The following is a 25757-nucleotide window of genomic DNA, read 5'->3' on the forward strand; positions in this document are numbered from 1 at the left end:
TCGATCAGAAAGGATAACTTTGAGGTGGTTTCGTACCCTACCATAATCTCTTCGTTTGTTCTCTGCTATTAGTGACTTTGGAGTGACTCTTTGTTGCATGTTGAGGGATAGTTATATGATCCAATTATGTTATTATTGTTGAGGGAACTTGCACTAGTGGAAATATGAACCCTAGGCCTTGTTTCAACACATTGCAATACCGGTTGTGCTCACTTTTATCATTAGTTACCTTGCTGCTTTTATATTTTCAGATTACAAAAACCTATATCTACTATCCATATTGCACTTGTATCGCCATCTCTTCGCGGAATTAGTGCACCTATACAATTTACCATTGTATTGGGTGTGTTGGGGACATTAGAGACTCTTTGTTATTTGATTGCAGGGTTGTTTGAGAGAGACCATTTTCATCCTACGCCTCCCACGGATTGATAAACCTTAGGTCATCCACTTGAGGGAAATTTGCTACTGTCCTACAAACCTCTGCACTCGGAGGCCCAACAACATCTACAAGAAGAAGGTTGTGTAGTAGACATCAATTACATTCATGTTCACACACTCATGCCAGTTGTCGGTGCTCATACTTTTTCATTGTATCATCCATGCTAGTTTAATTTATTTTTAAGCTTTCTTCTTGTGTGTCTGATAAACCTTAAGAAAAACCAAAAACAAATAGTTGTAGCTTTTAGCTAGTTTACTTTCCATGCCTGTAGTAGTAATTAAAAATAAAACCCAAAAAGATTTCTTGTTCTTCTTTTGCTTGTTGGGAGACTTTCCCGTGTAAATAGTTTTATTTCTTTTCTTTTCTTTGGGGGGGGGTCGAGAGGAGAATACCATGATGAAAATGTAGAGTGGCTCTTATATGCATTATTGTTGATCTAACAAAGAGCCCATATTACCTTGTCTTCTCCCTTGAATTGAATGCTTGCATATTCCAGCTTAGTCCAATGCACGTGCACTATTATTATTTTCCACACTATTTGGTCGTGCAAGTGAAAGGCAATAATGATGATTATATGATGAACTTATTGAGATGAGGAAAGCTGGTATGAACTTGACATCTCTTTTTTTTGTAAATATGATTAGTTCATCGTTCCTGATTCAGCCTATTATGAAATAAACATATTTGCAATGACAATTAGAGATTATAGTTGCTTATGCCAGGCTTAATTAGCTAGGAGCTTATAATGGTTTACCTTGCGTGCCAACATGCTATTAAAATGGTTGTGATGTGGTATGATAGGGTGGTATCCTCTTTTGAATGATTCAAGAGGCCTGACTTGGCATATGTTCACGCATGTAGTTGAAACAAAATCAACATAGCCTCTACGATATTCATGTTCATGGTGCATTATATCCTACTCATGCTTGCATTAGGTGTTAATTAATTTTAGTGCATGTTCATGACTGTTGTCGCTCTCTAGCTGGTCGCTTCCCAGCCTTTTTCTAGCCTTCACTTGTACTAAGTGGTAATAATGCTTGTGCATCCAAATTCCATAAACCCTGAAGTTGTTCCATATGAGTCCACCATACCTACCTCTATGCGGTATCTACCTGTTGTTTCAAGTAAATTTGTATGTGCCAAACTCTAAACGTTCAAATAAACATTCTGTTTTGTATGCTCGAATAGCTCATGTATCAACTAGGGTTGTCTGTATCTTCCATGCTAGGCGGGTTATTCTCAAGAGGAGTGGACTCCGCTCCTCACTCACGAGAAAATGGCTGGTCACCGGGATGCCCAGTCCCATGCTCAAATTAAATCACAATAATTGCAAACAAAACTCCCCCAGGATTGTTGTTAGTTGGAGGCACCCGTTGTTTCGGGCAAGCCATGGATTGATGCTTGTTGGTGGTGGGGAGTATAAACTTTACCATTCTGCTTGAGAACCGCCTATAATGTGTGTAGCATGGAAGATATTGAGATATCTCGGTTGTTATGTTGACAATGAAAGTATACCGCTCAAAATATTATTCATATCTATTTCAAAACTGAGCTCTGGCACCTCTACAAATCCCTGCTTCCCTCTGCGAAGGGCTTATCTATTTACTTTTATGTTGAGTCATCATCCTCTTATTAAAAAGCACCAGTTGGAGAGCACCTCTGTCATTTGCATCCATTACTGTTAGTTTACATTGAGTGTGACTATGACTGGATCTCTTTTACCATGAATTACAATGTCTAGTCAATCCTTGATCTTTAAAGGTGCTCTGCATTTATGTTTTGCGGTCTCAGAAAGGGTTAGTGAGATACCATCCTGTTATATCATATCATGATTGTTTTGAGAAAGTGTTGTCATCTGAGATTTGTTATTATTGCTCGCTAGCTGATTATGCCATTGATATGAGTAAACATGAGACCTAAATATTATTGAGAATATGGTTAGTTCATAATCTTTGCTGAAAACTTGAATGCTGGCTTTGCATATTTACAACAACAGGAGCAAACAGAGTTTGTAAAAGTTTTTCTTTATCACTTTCAGTTTATCAACTGAATTGCTTGAGGACAAGCAAATGTTTAAGCTTGGGGGAGTTGATACGTCTCCGTTGTATCTACTTTTCCAAACACTTTTGCCCTTGTTTTGGACTCTAACTTGCATGATTTGAATGAAACTAACCCGAACTGATGTTGTTTTCAGCAGAATTGCCATGGGGTTATTTTTGTGCGGAAATAAAAGTTCTCGGAATGACCTAAAAATCAACGAAGATTATTTTTGGAATATATAAAAAATACTGGAAGAAAGATCCACGTCAGGGGCCCACACCCTATCCACAAGGGTGGGGGCGCGCCTACCCCCTGGGCGCGCCCCCCTGCCTCATGGCCCCCTGACACTCCACCGACCTCAACTCCAACTCCATATATTCATGTTCGGGGAGAAAAATCAGAGAGAAGGATTCATCGAGTTTTATGATACGGAGCCGCCGCCAAGCCCTAAACTCTCGGGAGGGCTGATCTGGAGTCCGTTCGGGGCTCCGGAGAAGGGAATCTGTCGCCATCGTCATCATCAACCTTCCTCCAACACCAATTTCATGATGCTCACCGCCGTGCGTGAGTAATTCCATCGTAGGCTTGCTGGACGGTGATGGGTTGGATGAGATTTATCATCTAATCGAGTTAGTTTTGTTAGGGTTTGATCCCTAGTATCCACTATGTTCTGAGATTGATGTTGCTATGACTTTGCTATGCTTCATGCTTGTCACTACGGCCCGAGTGCCATGATTTCAGATCTGAACCTATTATGTTTTCATGAATATATGTGAGTTGTTGATCCTATCTTGCAAGTCTATAGTCACCTATTATGTGTTATGATCCGTTAACCCCGAAGTGACAATAATCGGGATACTTACCGGTGATGATCGTAGTTTGAGGAGTTCATGTATTCACTATGTGTTAATGCTTTGGTCCGGTACTCTATTAAAAGGAGGCCTTAATATCCCTTAGTTTCCAATAGGACCCTGCTGCCATGGGAGGGTAGGACAAAAGATGTCATGCAAGTTCTTTTCCATAAGCATGTATGACTATATTCGAAATACATGCCTACATTACATTGATGAGCTGGATCTAGTTCTGTGTCACCCTGTGTTATAACCGTTGCATGATTGATTGCATCCGACATAATTCTCCATCACCGATCTGATGCTTATGAGCTTTTCCTATATTGTTCTTCGCTTATTTACTTTTCCGTTGCTACTGTTACAATCACTATAAAACACAAAAATATTACTATTGCTACCATTGCCACTACTATCATATTACTTTTCTACTAAATACCTTGCTGCAGATATTAAGTTTCCAGGTGTGGTTGAATTGACAACTCAGCTGCTAACACTTGAGAATATTCTTTGGCTCCCCTTATGTCGAATCAATAAATTTGGGTTGAATACTCTACCCTCAAAAACTGTTGCGATCCCCTATACTTGTGGGCAACGGCAAGCAATATGTATATACCCACGCCCATAACTCCTTTGTGTTCTACTCGTGCATATAACATCTACGCATTGACCTGGCTCTGATGCCACTTTTGGGGAACGTGGTATTTCAAAAATTATCCCACAATCACGCAAGATCTATCTAGGAGATGCATGCAATGAGAGGGGGAGAGTATGTCTACGTACCCTTGTAGACCGAAAGCGGAAGCGTTATAAAACGCGGTTGATGTAGTCGAACGTCTTCACGATCGAACCGATCAAGTATCAAACGCACGGCACCTCTGCGATCTGCACACGTTCAGCTCCGTGACGTCCCTCATACTCTTGATCTAGCTGAGGCGGAGGGAGAGTTTCGTCAGCACGACGACGTGATAATGGTGATGATGAAGTTACCGATGCAGGGCTTCGCCTAAGGACTACAACGATATGACCGAGGTGGAATTCTGTGGAGGGGGCACCACACACGGCTAAACAATTAACTTGTGTGTCTATGGGGTGCCCCTCCCCCATATATAAAGGGGTGGAGGAGGGGGGCGGCCGGCCACCTTGGGCGCGCCCCCAAGGGGGGAACCACCCTTTCCTAGTCCTACTAGGAGGGGGAAGGAAGGGAGAGAGGGGAGGAAGGAAAGGGGGGCCGGCCCCCCTCCCAATTCGTATTGGGCTTGGGGGGCACCCCTCCTCTTGGCCTTCTCCTCTCTCTTCCACTAAAGCCCATGTAGGCCCATTAAGCCCCCGGGGGGTTCCGGTAACCTCCCGGTACTTCGATAAATGCCCGAACTCATCTGGAACCATTCTGGTGTCCAAACATGGCCTTCCAATATATCGATGTTTATGTCTCGACCATTTTGAGACTCCTCGTCATGTCCATGATCACATCCGGGACTCCGAACTACCTTCGGTACATCAAACACATAAACTCATAATACCGATCGTCATCGAACGTTAAGCATGTGGACCCTACGAGTTCGAGAACTATGTAGACATGACCGAGACTCACTTCTGGTCAATAACCAATAGCGGAACTTAGATGCTCATATTGGTTCCTACATATTCTACGAAGATCTTTATCGGTCAAACCGCGTAACACCATATGTTTGTTCCCTTTGTCATCGGTATGTTTACTTGCCCGAGATTCGATCCTCGGTATCTCAATACCTAGTTCAATCTCGTTACCGGCAAGTCTGTTTACTCGTTCCGTAATGCATCATCCCACAACTAACTCATTAGTCACATTTCTTGCAAGGCTTATAGTGATGTGCATTACCGAGAGGGCCTAGAGATACCTCTCCGACAATCGGAGTGACAAATCCTAATCTCGATCTATGCCAACTCAACAAACACCATAGGAGACACCTGTAGAGCATCTTCATAATCACTCAGTTACGTTGTGACGTTTGATAGCACACTAAGTGTTGCTCTGGTATTCGGGAGTTGCATAATCTCATAGTCATAGGAACATGTATAAGTCATGAAGAAAGCAATAGCAATAAACTAAACGATCATAGTGCTAAGCTAACGGGTGGGTCTAGTCCATCACATCATTCTCTAATGATGTGATCCCGTTCATCAATTGACAACACATGTCCGTGGCTAGGAAACTTAACCATCTTTGATTAACGAGCTAGTCAAGTAGAGGCATACTAGGGACACTCTGTTTGTCTATGTATTCACACATGTACTAAGTTTTCGGTTAATACAATTCTAGCATGAATAATAAACATTTATCATGATATAAGGAAATAAATAATTACTTTATTATTTCCTCTAGTGCATATTTCCTTCAAATTGAAGGCTAGCAAAAGATTGAGAAGCGGCCAACCAAGAAACAAATAATCTCATAAGTGAGCATTGAGCATAATTAACACCGAATAATGCACCACAAGTAGGATGTAATTTCATTGCACAACTATTGACTTTCGTGCTTGCATAGGGAATCACAAACCTTAACACCAATATTCTTACTAAATAATAATTACTCATCAACATGACTCACATATCACATCATCATATCTCAAAACTATTACTAAGAATCAAGTTTATTTTGTCCAATGATCTTCATGAAAGTTTTTATTATGTCCTTGTTGGATATCTATCACTTTGGAACTAATTTTCATGTGTTGCTTTTGATAAGCTCAAACAAATATAAGTGAAGATCATGAGCATAATATTTATTTCTCTCAAATTAATTTAAGTGAAGCAAGAGAGAATTTCTTCAAAAATACTAAAGCACACCATGCCCAAAAAGATATAAGTGAAGCACTAGAGCAATTCCATAGAAAAGAGCTTCATTGACGAGATGTGAATGCCGCTTACTTAGCCTCCCTAGAAACTATTGGAGGACTCTATTTTATTTAAAAACTTTCATATCTAAGTACTTTATTAAAATAGGAAGCAAAAACAAAACAAAATGCAATTCCAAGAATAGCACACATCATGTGAAGAAACAAAAACTTAGGCTCAACCGATACTAACCGATAATTGTTGAAGAAGAAAGGTGGGATGCCTACCGGGGCATCCCCAAGCTTAGATGCTTGAGACTTCTTGAAATATTATCTTGGGATGCCTTGGGCATCCCCAAGCTTGAGCTTTTGTGTCTCCCCAATTCTTCTCATGTCACGGTTTTCCTAAATCTCAAAAGCTTCATGCACACAAAACTCATCAAGAAATCGAGAGATAAGTTAGTATAAACCAATGCAAAAACCTTATCATTCTCTATAGTAGCAAATCACTAAAATTATTATTCAACATTGCATACTAAATTCCTCTGCATATTTAATACTCCTATCCTCAAATAGAATCACTAAACAAGCAAACATAATAGCAATCTGCCAAAACAGTACAGTCTATAAAGAATGCAAGAGTATCAATACATACTTAACTCCAAAAGTTACAAAAAATTTCCACACTGTAAAAAATTGATCAGAGCTCATTTTGCAAATAGTTTCAACATTTTATCACATTCTGACTTTCCTAGGGAATTTTTGCAACAGCGGTAAACTTTCTGTTTTCAAACAGCAACATGAATACTTGCAAAATAAGCATGGCAAAGGCTATCATTGCCACTTTTATTGAAATAAAAGATGTGAAACATTATTCTAAATAACAGCAAGCAAATTATAACAAAATAAAATGATGCTTCAAGCAAAACACTTATCATGTGACGAATGAAAACATAGCTTCAAGTGAGGTTACTGATAATGTTGGAGACGAAAGAGGGGAAGCCTTCCGGGGCATACCCAAGCTTAGTTGCTTGGATATTCCTTAGATATTAACTTGGGGTGCCTTGGGAATCCCCAAGCTTAGGGTCTTGTCACTCCTTATTCTCCTCATATCGACATTTCACCCAAAACTTGAAAACCTCAATCAGACAAAACTTAACGGAACTTTGTGAGATAGGTTAGTATGATAAAGAGCAAACCATTTCACTTTGGTACTCTGAAATACAAGATTCATAATTGTTTCCACACAATTCCTACTGTATCATATCATTTACACAATTTATATTGAGCAATATAAGCCATAGAAACTAGAAAACAAGCAAACTCTGCATTGAAAACAGAATCTGTCAAAAATTCTGAAAAATTAGGAAAACCTGGGAAATTTGTCTATTAATCTTCTGCAAAAGGAATTAGCATTTTATCACGCTTCTGTTAAAAATGATAATTGTTTTCCTGAGCGCGAAAGTTTATGTTTTTCAGCAAGATCAAAGCAACTATCATCGTAAGCCATTCCAAAGGTCTTACTTGGCACTTTATTGAAACAAAAGCAATAAAACATGATTACTAGAGTAGCCTAATCATGTGAACACACAAAAATAGTAGGTAAAAGTGTTAGGTTGTCTCCCAACAAGCGCTTTTCTTTAATGTCTTTTAGGTAGGCATGATGATTTCAATGATGCTCACATAAAAGATAAGAATTGAAACACAAAGAGAGCATCATGAAGCATATGACTAGCACATTTAAGTCTAACACACTTCCTATGCATAGGGATTTTGTGAGAAAACAACTTTTGGGAACAAGAATCAACTAGCATAGGAAGGCAAAACAAGCATAACTTCAAGATTTTCAACACATAGAGAGGAAACTTGATATTATTGCAATTCCTACAAGCATAAGTTCCTCCCTCATAATAATTTTCAGTAGCATCATGAAGAAATTCAACAATATAACCATCACATAAGGCACTCTTTTCATGTTGCATAATCATAGAAATTTTGTTACTCTCCACATAAGAAAATTTATGCTCATCAATAGTAGTAGGAGCAAACTCAACAAAATAAATATCATGTGATTGAAAATTAAAATCATGATGACAAGTTTCATGGTTATCATTATTCAATATAGCATACATGTCATCACCATAATCATTATAGATAGAAACTTTGTTGTCATAATCAATTGCAACCTCTTCCAAAATAGTGGATTCATCACTAAATAAAGTCATGACCTCTCCGAATCCACTTTCATCAATATAATCATCATAAATAGGAGGTGTGCAACCATCATAATAAATTTTCTCATCAGAACTTGGGGGAGTAAAAATATTATCTTCATCAAACATAGCATCCCCAAGCTCATGGATTTGCATATCATTAGCATCATGGATATTCAAAAAATTCATACTAACAACATTGCAATCAAGCTCATCATTCCAATATTTTGTGCCAAACATTTTATTGACTTCTTCTTCTAACAATTGAGCACAATTTTCCGATCCATCATTTTCAAGAAAGATATTCTAAAGATGATAAATAATATGATGCAACCTCAATTCCATTTTTATGTAGTTTTCTTTTATAAACCAAACTAGTGATAAAACAAGAAACTAAAATATTCGATTGCAAGATCTAAAGATATACCTTCAAGCACTCACCTCCTCGGTAACGGCGCCAGAAAAGAGCTTGATGTCTACTATGCAACTTTATTCTTGTAGACACGTGTTGGGCCTCCAAGCGCAGAGTTCTGTAGGACAAGCAATTTTCCCTCAAGGGGATGACCAAAGTTTTATCAATCCATGAGAGGTGTAGGATGAATATGGTCTCTCTCAAACGACCATGCAACCAAATATAAGAAATCTCTTGTGTCCCCAACACACCCAATACAATGGCAAATTGTATAGGTGCACTAGTTCGGCGAAGAGATGGTGATACAAGTGTAATATGGATGGTAGAAATATATTTTTATAATCTAAATAAATAAAATAGCAAGGTAGCAAATAGTAAACGGGCACAAAAATGGTATTGCAATGCTTAAAAATGAGGCCTATGGTCCATACTTTCACTAGTGCAATCTCTCAACAGTGCTAATATAATTGGATCATATAACCGTACCTCAACGTGCAACGAAGAATCACTCCAAAGTTCCGATCTAGCAGAGAACATAAGACGGAATTGTTTGTAGGGTACGAAACCACCTCAAATCTATTCTTTCCGATCAATCTATCCCAGAGTTCGTACTAAAATAACACGAAGCTATTCTTTCTGATCGGTCTAACCAAGAGTTCATACTAAAATAACACCAAAGCAAATTCAAATTCATAATATTCAATCCAACACAAAGAACTTCAAAGAGTGCCCTAAGATTTCTACCGGAGAAACAAAGACAAGAATGTGCATCAACCCCTATGTGTAGGTTACCCCAATGTCACCCCGGGAATCTGCGAGTTGAGTGCCAAAACATATATCAAGTGAATCAATTACGATACCCCATTGTCATCATGAGTATTCAATTTCAATACATATATCAAGTGTTCTCAAATCCATAAAAGTATTCAATCCAATAACAACAAAATCTCAAAGGGAAAAACTCAATTCATCACAACAAGATAGAGAGGGGAAAACACCATATGATCCGACTATATTAACAAAGCCCGTGATACATCAAGATCGTGACATCTCAAGAACATGAGAGAGAGAGAGAGATATTAAACACATAGCTACTGGTACAAACCCTCAGCCCCGAGGGTGGACTACTCCCTCCCCATCGTGGTGGCCGCCGGGATGATGAAGATGGCCACCAGAGTGAAGGAAATATGCCCTAGAGGCAATAATAAAGTTGTTATTTATATTTCCTTATATCAGGATAAATGTTTATTATTCATGCTAGAATTGTATTAACCGGAAACTTAGTACATGTGTGAATACATAGACAAACAGAGTGTCACTAGTATGCCTCTACTTGACTAGCTCGTTGAATCAATGATGGTTATGTTTCCTGACCATAGACATGAGTTATAATTTCATTAACGGTATCACATCATTAGAGAATGATGTGATTGACTTGACCCATCCGTTAGCTTAGCACGATGATTGTTTAGTTTGTTGCTATTGCTTTCTCCATAACTTATACATGTTCCTATGACTATGAGATCATGCAACACCAGAATACCGAAGGAACACTTTGTGTGCTACCAAACTTCACAACGTAACTGGGTGATTATAAAGGTGCTCTACAAGTGTCTCTGATGGTGTTTGTTGAGTTGGCATAGATCGAGATTAGGATTTGTTACTCCGATTGTCATAGAGGTATCTCTGGGCCCTCTCGGTAATGCACATCACTATAAGCCTTCCAAGCAATATAACTAATGAGTTGGTTACAGGATGATGCATTACGGAACGAGTGAAGAGACTTTTCGGTGATGATATTGAACTAGGTTTTGAGATACCGACGATCGAATCTCGGGCAAGTAACATACCGATGACAAAGGGAACAACGTATATCGTTATGCGGTTTGACTGATAAAGATCTTCGTAGAATATGTGGGAGCTAATATGAACATCCAGGTTCCGCTATTGGTTATTGACCGGAGACGTGTATCGGTCATGTCTACATAGTTCTCGAACCCGTAGGGTCCGCACGCTTAACGTTCGATGATGATCGGTATTATGAGTTTATGTGTTTTGATGCACCGAAGGTAGTTCGGAGTCCCGGATGTGATCACGGACATGACAAGGAGTCTCGAAATGGTTGAGGCATAAATATTGATATATTGGACGGTTATATTCGGACACCGGAAGTGTTCCGGATGATTTCGGAGAAAACCGGAGTACCGGAGGGTTACCGGACCCCCCCCCCCCCCGGAGAACTAATGGGCCACATGGGCCTTAGTGGAGAGAGAGAGGGCCGGCCAGGGCAGGCCGCGCGCCCCCTCCCCCTCTGGTCCGAATTGGGCTAGGGAAGGGGGGCGGCGCCCCCTTTCCTTCTCCTCCTTCCTTTCCCCTCCTGGTAGGAGTAGGAAAGGGGGGTCCTACTCCTACTAGGAGGAGGACTCCTCCTCTCCTGGCGCGCTCCAAGGGCCGGCCAGTCTCCCCATTGCTCCTTATAGACGGGGGCAGGGGTCACCCTAGAACACACAAGTTGATTGTTTCCAGCCGTGTGCGGTGCCTCCCTCCACCATAATCCACCTCGGTCATATCGTAGCGGTGCTTAGGCGAAGCCCTGTTCCGGTAGCATCATCATCACCGTCATCACGTCGTCGTGCTGACGAAGCTCTCCCTCGACACTCTGTTGGATCATGAGTTCGTGGGACGTCACCGAGCTGAACTTGTGCAGATTGCGGAGGTGTCGTACTTTCGGTACCAGGATCGGTCAATCGTGAAGACGTATGACTACATCAACCGCGTTGCCATAACGCTTCCACTTACAGTCTACGAGGGTATGTAGATGAAACTCTCCCCTCTCGTTGCTATGCATCACCATGATCTTGCGTGTGCGTAGGATTTTTTTGAAATTACTACGTTCCCCAACACGGAGATGATTCCCCCCTCCGGCAGGGTGCCGAAAAGGGTCTAGGTTGGTTTTCGGTGGCTACAGAGCCTTGCGGTGGCGGAACTTCTGATCTAGGTTAACCCCGAGGGTTTTTGGAATATTTGTGAATTTATAGGGTAAAGAGGGGGTGCAGGAGGCCACCAAGGTGGGCACAACCCACCTTGGCGCACCTGGGCCCCCTGCCGCGCCCTGGTGGGTTGTGCCCCCTCGAGGAACCCCCCAGGTGCTGCTCTGGCCCATCGGGAGTCTTCTAGTCCATAAAAAATCCACAAAAAGTTTCACGGTGTTTCGACTCCGTTTGATATTGATTTTCTGTGATGTAAAAAACATGCGAAAAACAGCAACTGGCACTTGGCACTATGTCAATAGGTTAGTCCGAAAAAATGATATAAAATGACTATAAAATGGTTATAAAACATCCAAGAATGATAATATAACATCATGGAACAATAAAAAATTATAGATACGTTGGAGACGTATCATCTATCATACATGGTAGTATAAGGACCAAATTGTCCAACTTCTCCTCCTAGACATATCTTTAGTTGGTGCAGAAACCAACACCAGTTTGTTGTATCCTCTTGTCCAACGATACCAAATGCCAGTGGGAAAATGTTGTTGTTGCAATCTCTACTAGTGGCAGCAAGTATTTGAGCTCCAGTGGTGAGCTTAATAAAGCAGCCATCAACACCTATTTTGTATGAAAAGACCAAATTCAGTAACTATATGAAACTACTAATCTATTCACTATATAACAAGGAGCTCCAGTACTTGTTGAACACCTCAGATATTTCATCTAAAAGCAAGGAGCAAGTTTATTCACTATATAACACTACTAAACAAACTACTAAATAAAGTATATGAACATGTATGTCATCTACAGGCAAATGTGACATGTACATCAATAGAACCTACTAAATAAAGCATATAAACATGTCACTAACCAATGAATGGTATGCATCCATTGAGAAAGCCCTCCCTTGCTCCATCGATGCAGAAGAACATAGCATGAAACCTTGGTCCTGGGTGTGGTATTTTTTAGTAGGTTTTGGAGTTACAGTTGTAACTACAAATCTACTCCCAGGGTTGTATCCATGATGGTTTGAGCATAGTCCTTCAGCCTGGGATACTGTTTCTTGTGCTCTCCTAAAACAACCTCTACAACAAGGTTTTTGGCCTTATAGGCCATGTGCTTGGGCACATCAACACCATACTTCTCATTGCAGTTGTCAATCAAAGTCATTATACTTGTGTTTGGATCAGACCTGAGCAATGACTCGTATGTCTGTGAAAGCCACTTTGCACTAACCCTTGATGTCTCTGTACTGCTAGGGCAAGTGTTCTATAGCCTCAACTTTTTTATTACAAATGTCTTCTCTCCTTTGATAACTACTGCAACTATGAAGAACTGACAATGCTCTTGTTTGCAGCAAACAATGATCCTTTTGTCTGAGTTTCTATGATATCTGAAATTTCTGGCCTATGTAATGTGCAAGCTCAACAGAGCATCTCTGAATTGCTGCTGGCTTTTAAAACACATGTGCATACATAACTGCTGATGTGGTTACTCTAGTTTGTCATTATACCATATCCTTGCTGGCCTTTTCATGACCCTACTCTTCCTTCCTTTGGTAGGACAAATGCTAGTGGCTCATATCCATCATCTTCACTGTCCAATAGCAACCCAGTATCTTCTTCATTTGATGATGGTCTGAAATAAGGTTTCAAGTCCTCTAACACATTAGAATATGACCTAGTGGTGGGGCCTCTCCTAACTGGCAACTTTTTCCTATTTTTGGCAGGTTCTTTCATGGGTGGTTCCTCTTCTGAATCTTCCTCCTCATCCTCCTCAATCTCGAACAACTCCTCAACCTCAGTGTCACCCTCATAATGTAGTTGTTCCTTTTCTGAATCTTCATCCTCTTCTAGTTCTTTCTCTGCTAGCCTCTTTCCCTCTATTATCTCAGTGTCTTCAGCAATCATGTACTTCTTCATGCAGAAAGGGTTGTTGTCGCTGTCATATGCACCCTCAGAGTCATCACTAGTCTTATATCCCTCCTCTGCCTCTTCTTCCACCATAGATTTGAGTTTCCTCTTGATAACATTTCTGCTCTCTTGTGTGCACATACCAGTAGGTTGTACTGCACTACTGTTGATGTTTTGACTCTCAAAAACAACACCATGATCATCAACAGCAAGCACATGAGGGTCTCTCAGATCATACACAACAGGTGGTTCATATAAAACAGTGGCTAATTGTTCCTCTTCTCTATGAGATACAATACTGAGAAATGATGTTGCCCTCACTAACAAATTCAGAACTAAATTGTCCTCATTCCGCTTCTTAATTTTCTGCAACTTGATGTTTGTGTCTATCAAATCTAGGCCATGCTCTCTCTGCACTCATATGCATGTATTCCACATGTGGTATAGTTTATCACTGAAGTTAAACCCTTGTGTTTGCATCAGTGCATACAGATTCAGGAATGTGACATCTGAGCTACACATCTTCTTATCCAAATTATGCTGAGCATCGAAGGGAATCCTAACATCCCAAACAGCATCATCCAAACTACAATGGATAGCAAAATTACACATTTTGAGTAAACCTAACCCTAGTCTGAATCATGGCAGAAAGAAGAGAGGAGAGAGGACTTACAACACGCCACCCAATCCATGGGTCCAGTGATGGCTCGTGGTAGGGTTGGCCACCCAAATCTCAGCCAGGCGCAGCCGCTGCTCCATGGACAGGGGCGCCTCCATGCCCTCGTCGTCGTTGTTGTAGTAAGATGAAGAACTGGAGCCCCCGCCATCGATTCCTCTGTGAGCATCACTCCCGAGTTCAGGAAGGTCTCCGTACCCGCCCACAATGCCACCGCTGCTACGACCACCGGCGCCGCTGCCACCCGGAGTAGCCATCGCAAGAGAACTGCGCGAGGAGAGAGAGAGAGAGAGAGAGAGAGAGAGGGAGGGAGGGAGGGAGAGGAGAGAACTTCTAGGGTTCGTCCAAATCGAACGAGTACGACCGAGCCAAGACCGACCGAGCCGAGGCGGTCCTAGTCATCCGAGCGGCACGCTGGTTCGCCAGCCTGTCACCTGACAGGTGGGGTCGGGATGTTAGATACAACGTCAATACAGCGTTATACGGCGCTTAGCCCATTTTGCAACGATTAGCCTCAAACGTGATACTGACTTGCAAAAATATATGAATAGTGGTACTGTTCTGTTATAACTACCTCAAGTGTGATACTTCCTTGCAATTAACTCCTTAATTTGTCAATCAGATCTAAAATTTGAGGATCGAGATCTCTTAATAATTTAAGGAAATGCAAAAAACTTGGGGATGCAAGGCGCAGGATGTCACCTTCAAGGTTTTAGGAACCGCCGACTGCAAGGAAACGCCGCCGCCGCTCCGCGGCAGCAACTCTGGGTGCCAGCACGGGGGCATACTCGCCCCTCTGGCCGTCACTGCCCGGGGACCTGCTTCGCCTAGTATCATGGCGCGTTCTGGCGGGCGACTTGATGGATTACGTCCGTGTCCGCGCCGTCTGCACAAGCTGGTGATCCGACACCGTCTGCCCGCGGGGCCGCAGCGTTGGTGACCCACGCTTCCACCTGCGCCACTGAATGATGCTGCTGGAGGGCCACGGCATCCACCCCGGCCACAAGAAGCTCAGCGGGCGCGTCCGCTTCCTGAACCTCGACACGGGGACCTTCGTCCGCACCAAGATCCCGCTGTTCAAGAACCACTGCGCCCTGGACTCGGTCGACGGCCTCCTCCTCCTCCAGAGGGACGAAGACACCGTGTAAACAACCGACAGTGGACATTGAATTATAGGGGAAGATATCCGCCATTGCTGGCTATACAAGCTCACAGCGACTCGCGAGGTTCGACCGAAGCCACCAGTCAATTCCCAGATCCACACGCTACTGCTCCCAACGGTTATATCAACGCGTACACCCTTAGCGGGCCCAGTTTGGGCCTGCAAGCCACTGGGGAAGATTCTGGTCGCGAGTGGGCCGAGCCACCGGCCCATGAGTCAATTCCTTTCCTTCGCGCCTTCCAGGTTGCACTACACCGATGTCTTGATCGCTGACATTCCCCCCTTCTTCAGGACCGGCTTGTCCCCAAGCCGGCGCATGCGGAAATAACTGATGAAGCGAGTCCTTGTCCTCCCAGGTTACGGAAGAAACATCCCCTCCACTCCATTGGACCAAAACCTGCGCCACTGATCGATTTTCCGTGCGGTGAATGCGCTCCTGCAGAATTTTAACAGGGAACTGAAGATGAGCGTCAGCAGAAGGAAGCGATCTAAGAACCTCCTGGTGTGGTTGCACCCATCGTTTCAACTGTGAAACATGGAAAAGTGGATGAATGCAGCTGGATGCTGGCAACTGTAGGAGATAGGCCACTTCTCCGATCTTCTCCAGGATAAAAAACGGTCCAAAATACTTAAAGGCAAGTTTGTGGTTCTCCCTATGCACCACAGACGATTGCACATACGGTTGGAGTTTGAGGAACACTCGATCGCCCACAGCAAATGACCTTTTCGTGCGCTTCTTGTCAGCTTGGTGTTTCATTCTTTGCTGAACACGCAACAAGTGCTAGCGAACAGATTGCTGAGTGACTTCTCTGGCATCCAACCACTGATGCAGATCAATAGGATCAACTACATCCGAAGCTGAAATGCCAAAGTGCCTCGGACCATGGCCATAAAGAACCTCAAAGGGTGATTTGTCGAGTGATGAATGCCAATTTGTATTGTACCAGAATTCACAAAGAGAAAGCCATTTAAACCACTTCTTTGGGTGAGCGCTGATAAAACACCTCAAGAAACACTCCACTTGATGGTTGACACGCTCTGTCTGTCCATCTGTTTCTAGGTGATATGCCATGCTCATGTTAAGTACAACCCCTGTTCTTCTCACCAAGGCCTGCCAAAAGTTGCTGGTGAACATAGGATCTCAATCTGACACAATATAACGAGGCATGCCATGGAGTTTGTAGATATTGTCCAAAAACAGTTCAGAAATCTTCTGGGCAGTATATGGATGCTTGACAAGAATGAAATTCCCATATTTAGTGAACTTTCCTATAATCACCATAATGCAGTCATATTGGCCAGAGGAGGGCAACCCTGATATGAAATCCATAGTGACAGTTTCCCAAGCCCTAGCAGGGACAGGTAGAGGGGATAGCAGTCCTGGATAAGCTACTTTTTCTGCTTTTGCTTGCTGACAAATTAGACAAGATTGTACAAACTGTTGTATCTTTTTCTTCATACCAACCCACTTAAAAAGTGCTCTAATTCTCCTGTAAGTAACAGGAAACCCTGAATGTCCACCTAGAGGAGTATCATGGAATGCTTGACAAATCTTGACATGCAACTCATTGTCATTGCCCACCCAGATGCATCCCTTGTATCTCAACACTCCCTGGATTAGTTTGAAATTGCTACTAGATTGAGGTTTCACTGACAGTTGTTGCAGAAGTTCCTGGGCTTTGGGGTCATGCTTGTAACTGACAACAATTTCCTCAAGCCAGTTAGGTTTAACACCAGAAATTGCTATCACTATGGAATCTACCTGAGGTCTCCTTGAGAGAGCATCAGCTGCAGAATTGTCAGCCCCTTTTTTGTAGACAATTCTGTAATTAAGCCCCGTCATTTTTGTAAGTGCCTTCTATTGCCAAGGTGTATGCAACCTCTGGTCAGATAGATTAACTAGGCTCCTCTGATCTGTCCTGATAATGAACTCCTGGAACTGCAGATATGGCCTCCATTGTTCAATAGCTAACAAAATAGCTAAGTATTCTTTTTCATAAATAGATAAACCCCTGTTCCTAGGACCTAATGCCCTGCTAACAAAAGCAATGGGATGATCCTGTTGCATGAGTACAGCACCAATACCAACATCACACGCATCAGTTTCAACCACAAACTGTTTGCAAAAATCATGTAAAGCAAGCACAGGGGCATTAATAAGAGCTTCTTTCAGAGTTTGAAAAGCTAGCTCTGTAGCTGGTGTCCACACAAAGATAGTGCCCTTTTTTAGCAAGTCAGTCAGGGGCCTGCTAATCATTCCATAATTTTTGATAAACTTCCTGTAGTACCCAGTTAAACCTAGGAATCCTCTGATCTGTTTGACATCCACAGGCACTGGCCAATTCTTAACAGTTGCAATCTTAGTGGCATCAGTAGAAACTCCCTTGTCACTAATGACATGGCCTAGATAAGCAATTTCTTGCTTAGCAAAGTCACACTTGCTCAACTTGACTCTCCACTGTTTTTCCAACAGAATGCTCAGCACTTTTTCCAAATGTATGAAATGCTCCTTGAGGGTTTTGCTGAATATAAGAATGTCATTAAAGAAACATACTGCACACTGGTCCTCTCCTCTCAGGACTGGAGCTAAATCCGTGTTCATTGCCCCTTGGAATGTGTTAGGTGCTCCAGTCAGACCCATAGCCACTACAGTGAACTCATAGTGGCCAGAATGTGTTTGGAATGCAGTTTTAAATTCCTCTCCTAGTGCCAATATGATTTGATGGTATCCAGCTCTAAGATCCAACTTAGAAAACCAACAAGCCCCAGCAAGTTCATCCAATAACTCATATATGATAGGAATAGGATATTTACTTTTCAGTGTAAGTGCATTGACATGTCTGAAATCAATGACCATCCTCCAATCTCCCTCTTCTTTTTTCTTGACCATCAGAGCAGGAGAAGAAAATGGGCTATTACTCACCTGGATCAGACCTTCTTGCAGCATTGCTTGCACTTGTTTTTCCATCTCAACTTTCAAGTGGGGATGAATTCTGTAGGGTCTGATTGACACTGGTTGTGCCCCAGGAATTAAGGGTATACTATGATCAAATTTCCTTCTGGGAGGCAACCCAGTGGGTGGAGAAAAAACCACTGCATATTTCTCCAATAAGGCCCGAATTTCAGGCAGTTGCTTCTTTTGTTCAGAACTGTTGTGTTGGAAAATAGCCATGACAGTGAAAGCACACTCCTCAGATAGTTCTCCTTGCGAAGTAACTGTAGCACCTCTGTATTGGAATGAAAGCCACTTTTGGTCCCAGTCAATATACATGGGACTGTGTTTTGCTAGCCAATCTAGGCCCAGAATACCATCATAACCACCCAGGGACAAAAGCCTGAAATCATGATAGAATTCCTGCCCTTGACAACCCCATTGACACTGCTGCACTTGTTGAGAACATATCAATTTCCCTCCACCTGCTACCTTGACAGTGACTGCCTTTATGTTAGTAACTTCTGGAAGAATATGATGCAGCAAACTATCCAAAAAAGAGTGAGTGATGCCCGAGTCAACCAGAAACTTAAACTCTACATTCCTGATGATGACAGGTAAAGACAGGGATAACACAGAAACTGTATCACCAGCAGCAGCTGCAGACAACAGCATTAAGTTATCAGAGTCACTATCTGATTCCTCAAGGAACGGAGAAGAGCTCTGCTACTGTTCAATGAGTTCTTGTACCACATGTAACTAAACCATGGACTTGCACTAATGATCCTTGGACCATTTCTCCCCACAAATGAAACACAACCCTTTAGCCTTTCTGTAGTTTCTCAATGAAGTCCATTTGTCTTCCGTTGACACTTCCCTTTGTGCCTCAGAAGGTTTCCTTTCTTCCACAGATTTGGCCTTTTACTGATACTGACATATTGTAGTTGTGTTCCTTCTGACAGTGTTGTACTGCAGTTCTCCCAGTTCTTCATGGAGTAGAGCCAACTCATAAGTAGTATCTAGGTCCCGTGGTTTTTGCATAGCTATGGCCATTCGAACACCGGGTTTCAACCCATCTATGAATCGGGTGGTATAATGCAGGGGATCAGGGTTGTTTTCATAAGCTGTGAGCTGGTCATACAGCTCTACAAACTGCTCCATGTATTCCTCCACAGTTCCAGTTTGGTTGATTCTGAACATCTTACGCAGCAGGTTCTGATGTTGATTACAGCCAAACCTGCCTTGCAACAGATTGCAAAATTCAACCCAGTGCAGATCTGCAGTCCTCCTCTGCACTGACTCCAACCAGCGAGCGGCTGCACCTTCAAACTGAGCAGTAGCATACAAAATCCACCTGCTATGATGCGTACCCCACAGCTTGAAATAATCCTCACATCTCGTTTTCCACAGCCGTGGATTAGAGCCATCAAATCGCGGCAAATCGACCCGAGGCCCTGAATTTAACTGATCCTCCCGATCTAGGGCCACCAATTCACGCGAAGACTATATATCGCGCGGAGATGACAGTTTGCGCATACCTCTGGCCGGGGGAGGGGCGTAGATGTTGTGGTTCCTTGCTTCTCGACTAGTAGAGGGTCCTCCCGCTCACCTGTCGTAGTCGACCTTGTCTCCACGCTCCAGATCCGAACGGATTTGTTCGATGTCGAGGTGGAGCTCGGAACGGACGCCATCGACGCGGGCGGTGATGAGGCCGTCCAAGGTTTTGGTAGACTCGTGAAGCAGCTTGGTCATGGACTTGAGGAGCTCGTCGTTGTGGGACTTGAGGCGCTGCTCGATACCGTCGGCGACGGTGGACTTGACGAAGTCGTGGATGTTGCGGCCTTCCGCCGATAGCTTCTCCATGGCCTCTCGCCGGTGAAATTCGTGGAATCTGGTGCGGTGTGGGTGGCGGGGGAACTCCAGGACGGAACAGCTCTGATACCAGATGTAAAAAACCGACAGTGGATATCAAATTTTAGGGGAAGAGATCCGCCATTGCTGGCTATACAAGCTCACACACGACTCGCGAGGTTCGACCAAAGCCACCAGTCAATTCCCAGATCCACACGCTAATGTTCCCAATGGTTATATCAATGCGTACACCCTTAGCGGGCCCAGTTCGGGCCTGCAAGCCACTGGGGAATATTCTGGTCGCGAGTGGGCCGAGCCATCGGCCCACGAGTCAATTCCTTTCCTTCGCGCCTTCCAGGTTGCACTGCACCGATGTCTTGATCGCTGACACACCGCCGTCTGTCTCCTCCACCCTTTCACCGGTGACATCGTCGAGCTCCCGCCGCTCTCCACCCTCCACACACAGCTGGAGAGGAATCTTGACAGACTGCCTGAGCAGGACAGGTGGTTCCGCATCAGATACAGCATATGTGTTGCTGCCTCATTCAGTTCTGGTGTTTGCACCGTCATGCTTTTGTTTCACCATCTACGACAATTGGCCTTTGCTACCTCCCAGGATCGGCAGTGGACCATGGCAAGCTGGGCAGTTCCACCTTGTATTGAACCCTTCTCATTCTGTGGCAAGCTATATTTGGTGCGTAATCCCACGCTGACAGGTGCAATGCAGGTTCTCCAGATCGATCCTCCACCCCTGCAGGACGAGGCAGGGGAATTAGGTTCTCGACAGCCGGCATTACCTAAGTTGGTAACCACATGCCCGGCAGACATTCTCTCATACCCTGCCTACCTGGTAGAATATGACTCGGAGATCTTGGTTGTCGGCCATACCGACAGTTCTTTTTCGCACATTCTAGTTTACAAACTTGCGGACCTTATGTTGAGAAGGTTTATCCCGGTGACGAGCATTGGAGATCATGCCCTCTTTATCGATGAAAGAACTCTCTATGTCTCCTCTAAGGCATTGCCTACCATCATGGCCGACTCGATCATCTACAAAAAGATAAAGTCTCGCAAATTTGCTCAGTATCACCTCAGGACCGGCACTTGGTCCCAATCGGTCGACGAATGCGCTCTTAGAGGCTATGACCCGGGTCCTCGTAGCCTCATCCACCATATCATTACCTGCCTCCTTCACAGTGTTTGGTACGTATGTTCCTTACTTTGTTTTTCTCGACATTATTCTCCCATCATCATAATTGTTCTTATACCATCTTATTTACTGGGCAAGCTAGTATGTGCTCATTGTGCCCCTGTAGGAACAAAGGGCTATTTTATTCTAAAAAGGAACAAATGAAGCATGGATGGCTCCTTTGGAAGGTCAAGAAAAAGTTCTGTCATTGGGTAAATTTTGCTCACCAATTAATCCTCTGCTAACATACTATTGTGTGGTGGCCTTGATTAACTCTATCAGTTGTAATCTTCCAATTCGCAAACAACTCGATGAGATTGCTCCTGTGGTACCAATCAGCTGTTTATCCACTTCAATATCAGAGGAATTTTACACATTTGTATGCAGTTTTTTGTCTAATATATTGTCAATTAGTGCCTGAAAATTACTGGCTTCCTTCTGTGTTGCCTTATAAATTGGAGTTGGTCGTGGTGGTGGTGAGTTCACTCCCTCACTCCACTTCATTCTCTTCCATCAATCTAGAACACACCAGACCCTTCCAATTTTTTAAAAAATAATTCTTATAATCTTGTAAGGGTGCTCCATCGATGTGGCACTTGCACAAGTGCATGTGTTAGCTGCTGGTTGTGTTTCTTCTCTGCAGTGTTGCACGTGCATTGATTGTTATATACTACTGATTCAATACGACTTAATCAGTTCTATGGTTCCGTAGCAACGCATGGGCGTTATGCTAGTGCTGTTATCATGTGCAAGTTTTTTTCTGGGTACTCTCTGGAAGGTGTGCTATTGTTGGCACAAATATTACTAGATAGGTGCTCTCAAGAACTTGTGCAAAGATAATTTCCTGAAATATGTCTTATTAGAGAGACCATGTAGTCTGCTAGTACTTCTACCAGAGCATGGTAAATGATTATGCTGGAAGAAACAAGGTAATTGATCAGTAGCTTTTTTGTCCAGATACCCCTTTGCACTTGTGATTTTCACAATTATATTTATATTTATTTTATAACATTGGTGTAAGCATAATCAATCATCTGACATCTCCTTTTGTACTTCTGTTCCATTTTTGTAGGCGTGAAATGGTCGGAGAAGCTAGTGCACGAAGTTCAATTTCTCGGCCTCCTAACAAGGATTCTTGAAGAAGAGATGGAGAGATTAGCTATTGGAACACCTTGTCACGCTTTTCTCGTTGCTATACTTTTGAGTATCTAAAGCTTTGCCCTGCTTTACCGACAAATCTGCTTTTGGTACTTGTAGCACAAACCTTGTATTGCATAACTGTGCACTAGTGCCTTTCTCAAGCATTTTAAGATGTGAATTCGTTTCTCTCCTGAACATTAGTGGACAAGTGGTGATAATGTTTTTGGCCCGCTTACTCATTATGTAGCGTTGCCACACATCTGATGCGTCATTGACCGCTGCATATCTGACACACAAATAGTGCACCGCAGCAGCACAAATAACACGACAAAATGTTATATGTGCACTGCATCTACCCCTGCTAGTTCTTATATGTGCAATGAACGTTAATATTTGGTAAGATGTTAATTGCATGTTAGGATATTATCAACATGTTGATATTTGGTTGGAGATTAATTGCATGAAAGATTTCATGAGATGGCGTTGAGTTGAGTCTAAACGTATTTATAACCGGTAACATTATTGGTGGGTAATTAGGGTATTAAACATTTTTTATCAACATTGAAGTTACTTGAACCGCTAGATCCCATGATTTGTGCTTCACAAGGTAAACAAGCACAAATCAACACAAAAGTTGCAATACAAGATACAATTGGATGGATCCTTGATCCCAATCACCCACAAGAGAGAAAGAGGGAGCTAGATAGGGTTCTTCCGCAAGTCCTAATAAAAGGAGGGCTTGAATTCCACATGGGGACTCCTCTCCTTCGAAGGAGGTCTTGTGCTCATGGAGCCTTCACCCGTAGGTGGCCTTGAACTTTGCGAAGTCTTCTCCGGTAAGAGTCTTGAACTTCAACGGAGCCCTCTCCTGTAAGAGGAATCCCACTAGGGGAGGTAAATGAGCTAAGCTTCATCAGTGTCTATTCTGATCTTAGCCAACCCTAGATCTAGGAGGGGGAGAGGTATATATAGGTCCAGCCAAGAGAGTGTAAGTGAGGAAGGGAAAGATACATGGGTTTGGCCCAACTCGATGCGCGCAAGCACGAGTCATAGAGTTAGGCTATCCGAGGCATGTCTGGGCATGCCCGACCTGATCCAGAGGCACTACATGAAGGTTGGAGGGGTTTCAATGGCCTGAGTGTTGTCCAAGGAGGGTCTATAAGATCTGGAGTATGGCCGAACAGGGGTCGGATCATCCGAGGTATGTCTGACATGAGTGTTCTCCTTCGGTTGTTCTTGTCCTCCGAGCGCAGTCTTTGCGCTTCATGCCTTCATCCTCATGGTTCCTTCTTCGATTACATGCTTCCCTCTTGGACGATCTAATCATTATATTGTGCTTGACCTCGTCCATGCCATTTGTGATGTTTGGTTCAAATCTAAAGGTGCACAAAGTAGGAGTGTCAAGTAGTATACCATCCTCGAGAGATCCAAATGAACATGTGTAACGCCCTCGATGCGGCTATATCTCCTACGTGTCGAAGCACGACTTAGAGGCATAACCGCATTGAAAGCAATGTCGCAAGTAAGGTAATCTTCACAAAAACCCATGTAAATAGATAATAAGGGGAAAGGTACATAGTTGGCTTACACTCGCCACGTCACACAAAGTACATAAATAGCATTACAATCATCCAATACACTCAGGGTCCGACTACGGTACCAAAATAAAAGATCAACCCCAACAAGCGACACGGTCCGGATCGCCCCAACTGGGAACCACTACTGATCATCAGGGAAAGACACATAGTAACGACATGAGTCTTCGTCGAACTCCCACTTGAGCTCAAGCGCATCATCTGGAACGGAGTCATCGGGCCCTGCATCTGGTTTGGAAGTAAACTGTGAGCCACGGGGACTCAGCAATCTCGCACCCTCGCGATCAAGACTATTTAAGCTTATAGGTAAGACAAGGTAATATGTGGAGCTGCAGCAAGCGACTAGCATATATGGTGGCTAACCTGTTCGCAAAAGAGAGCGAGAAGAGAAGGCAAAGCACGAACGAAGAACTATAGAACATCCTGCGACAAACATTACTCCAACACCGTGTTCACTTCCCGGACTCCGCCGAGAAGAGACCATCACGGTAACACACGCAGTTGATTCTTTTTAATGAAGTTAAGGTTCAAGTTATCTACAACCAGACATTAATAAATTCCCATTCGCCCATAACCGCGGGCACGGCTTTCGAAAGTTCAAATCCCTGCAGGGGAGTCCCAACTTAGCCCATCACAAGCTCTCACGGTCAACGAAGGATAAACCTTCTCCAGAGACATTCCGATCAGACTCAGTATCCCGGTTCTACAAGAAAACTTCGACAAAGATAAAACAAGTCCAGCAACACCGCCCGAATGTGCCGACAAATCCCGATAGGAGCTGCACATATCTCGTTCTCAGGGCACACTCAGATGAGACATCCTACGAGTAAAACCAAACCTCAAGTTGCCCCGAGGTGGCCCCACAGTCTGCTCGGTCGGACCAACACTCAGAGGAGCACTGGCCCAGGGGGGTTTAAATAAAGATGACCCTCGGGCTCCGGAAACCCAAGGGAAAAAGAGGCTAGGTGGCAAATGGTAAAACCAAGGTTGGGCATTGCTGGAGGAGTTTTATTCAAGGCGAACTGTCAAGGGGTTCCCATTATCACCCAACCGTGTAAGGAACGCAAAATCCAGGAACATAACACCGATATGACGGAAACTAGGGCGGCAAGAGTGGAACAAAACACTAGGCAAAAGGCCGAGCCTTCCACCCTTTACCAAGTATATAGATGCATTAAGATAACAAGATAATATAATGATATCCCAACAAATAAGCAATGTTCCAACAAGGAACAATCTCCAATCTTCACCTGCAACTAGCAACGCTATAAGAGGGGCTGAGCAAAGCGGTAACATAGCCAATCAACGGTTTGCTAGGACATGGTGGGTTAGAGGTTTGACATGGCAATTTGGGAGGCATGATAAGCAAGTGGTAGGCATCGTAGCATAGGCATATCAAAAGAGCGAGCATCTAGCAAGCAAAGATAGAAGTGATTTCGAGGGTATGATCATCTTGCCTGCAAAGTTGTCAGAGTTGACTGGATCCTCGAAAGCAAACTCAACGGGCTCCTCGTTAGCGAACTCGTCTCTCG

At 43.3% G+C, this 25757-nt stretch overlaps 1 pseudogene; it reads left to right on the forward strand.

Annotated features, from left to right (window-relative positions):
• The first annotated feature begins 14808 nt into the window (after positions 1–14808).
• LOC147974713 (uncharacterized) overlaps positions 14809–25757 on the forward strand; it is a 49563-nt pseudogene continuing 38614 nt past the window's right edge.

The sequence above is a fragment of the Triticum urartu genome, chromosome 4A (genome assembly GCF_056163025.1).
Source record: "Triticum urartu cultivar PI428250 chromosome 4A, HENAU_Tu73, whole genome shotgun sequence".
NCBI classification, from domain to species: Eukaryota; Viridiplantae; Streptophyta; class Magnoliopsida; order Poales; family Poaceae; genus Triticum; species Triticum urartu.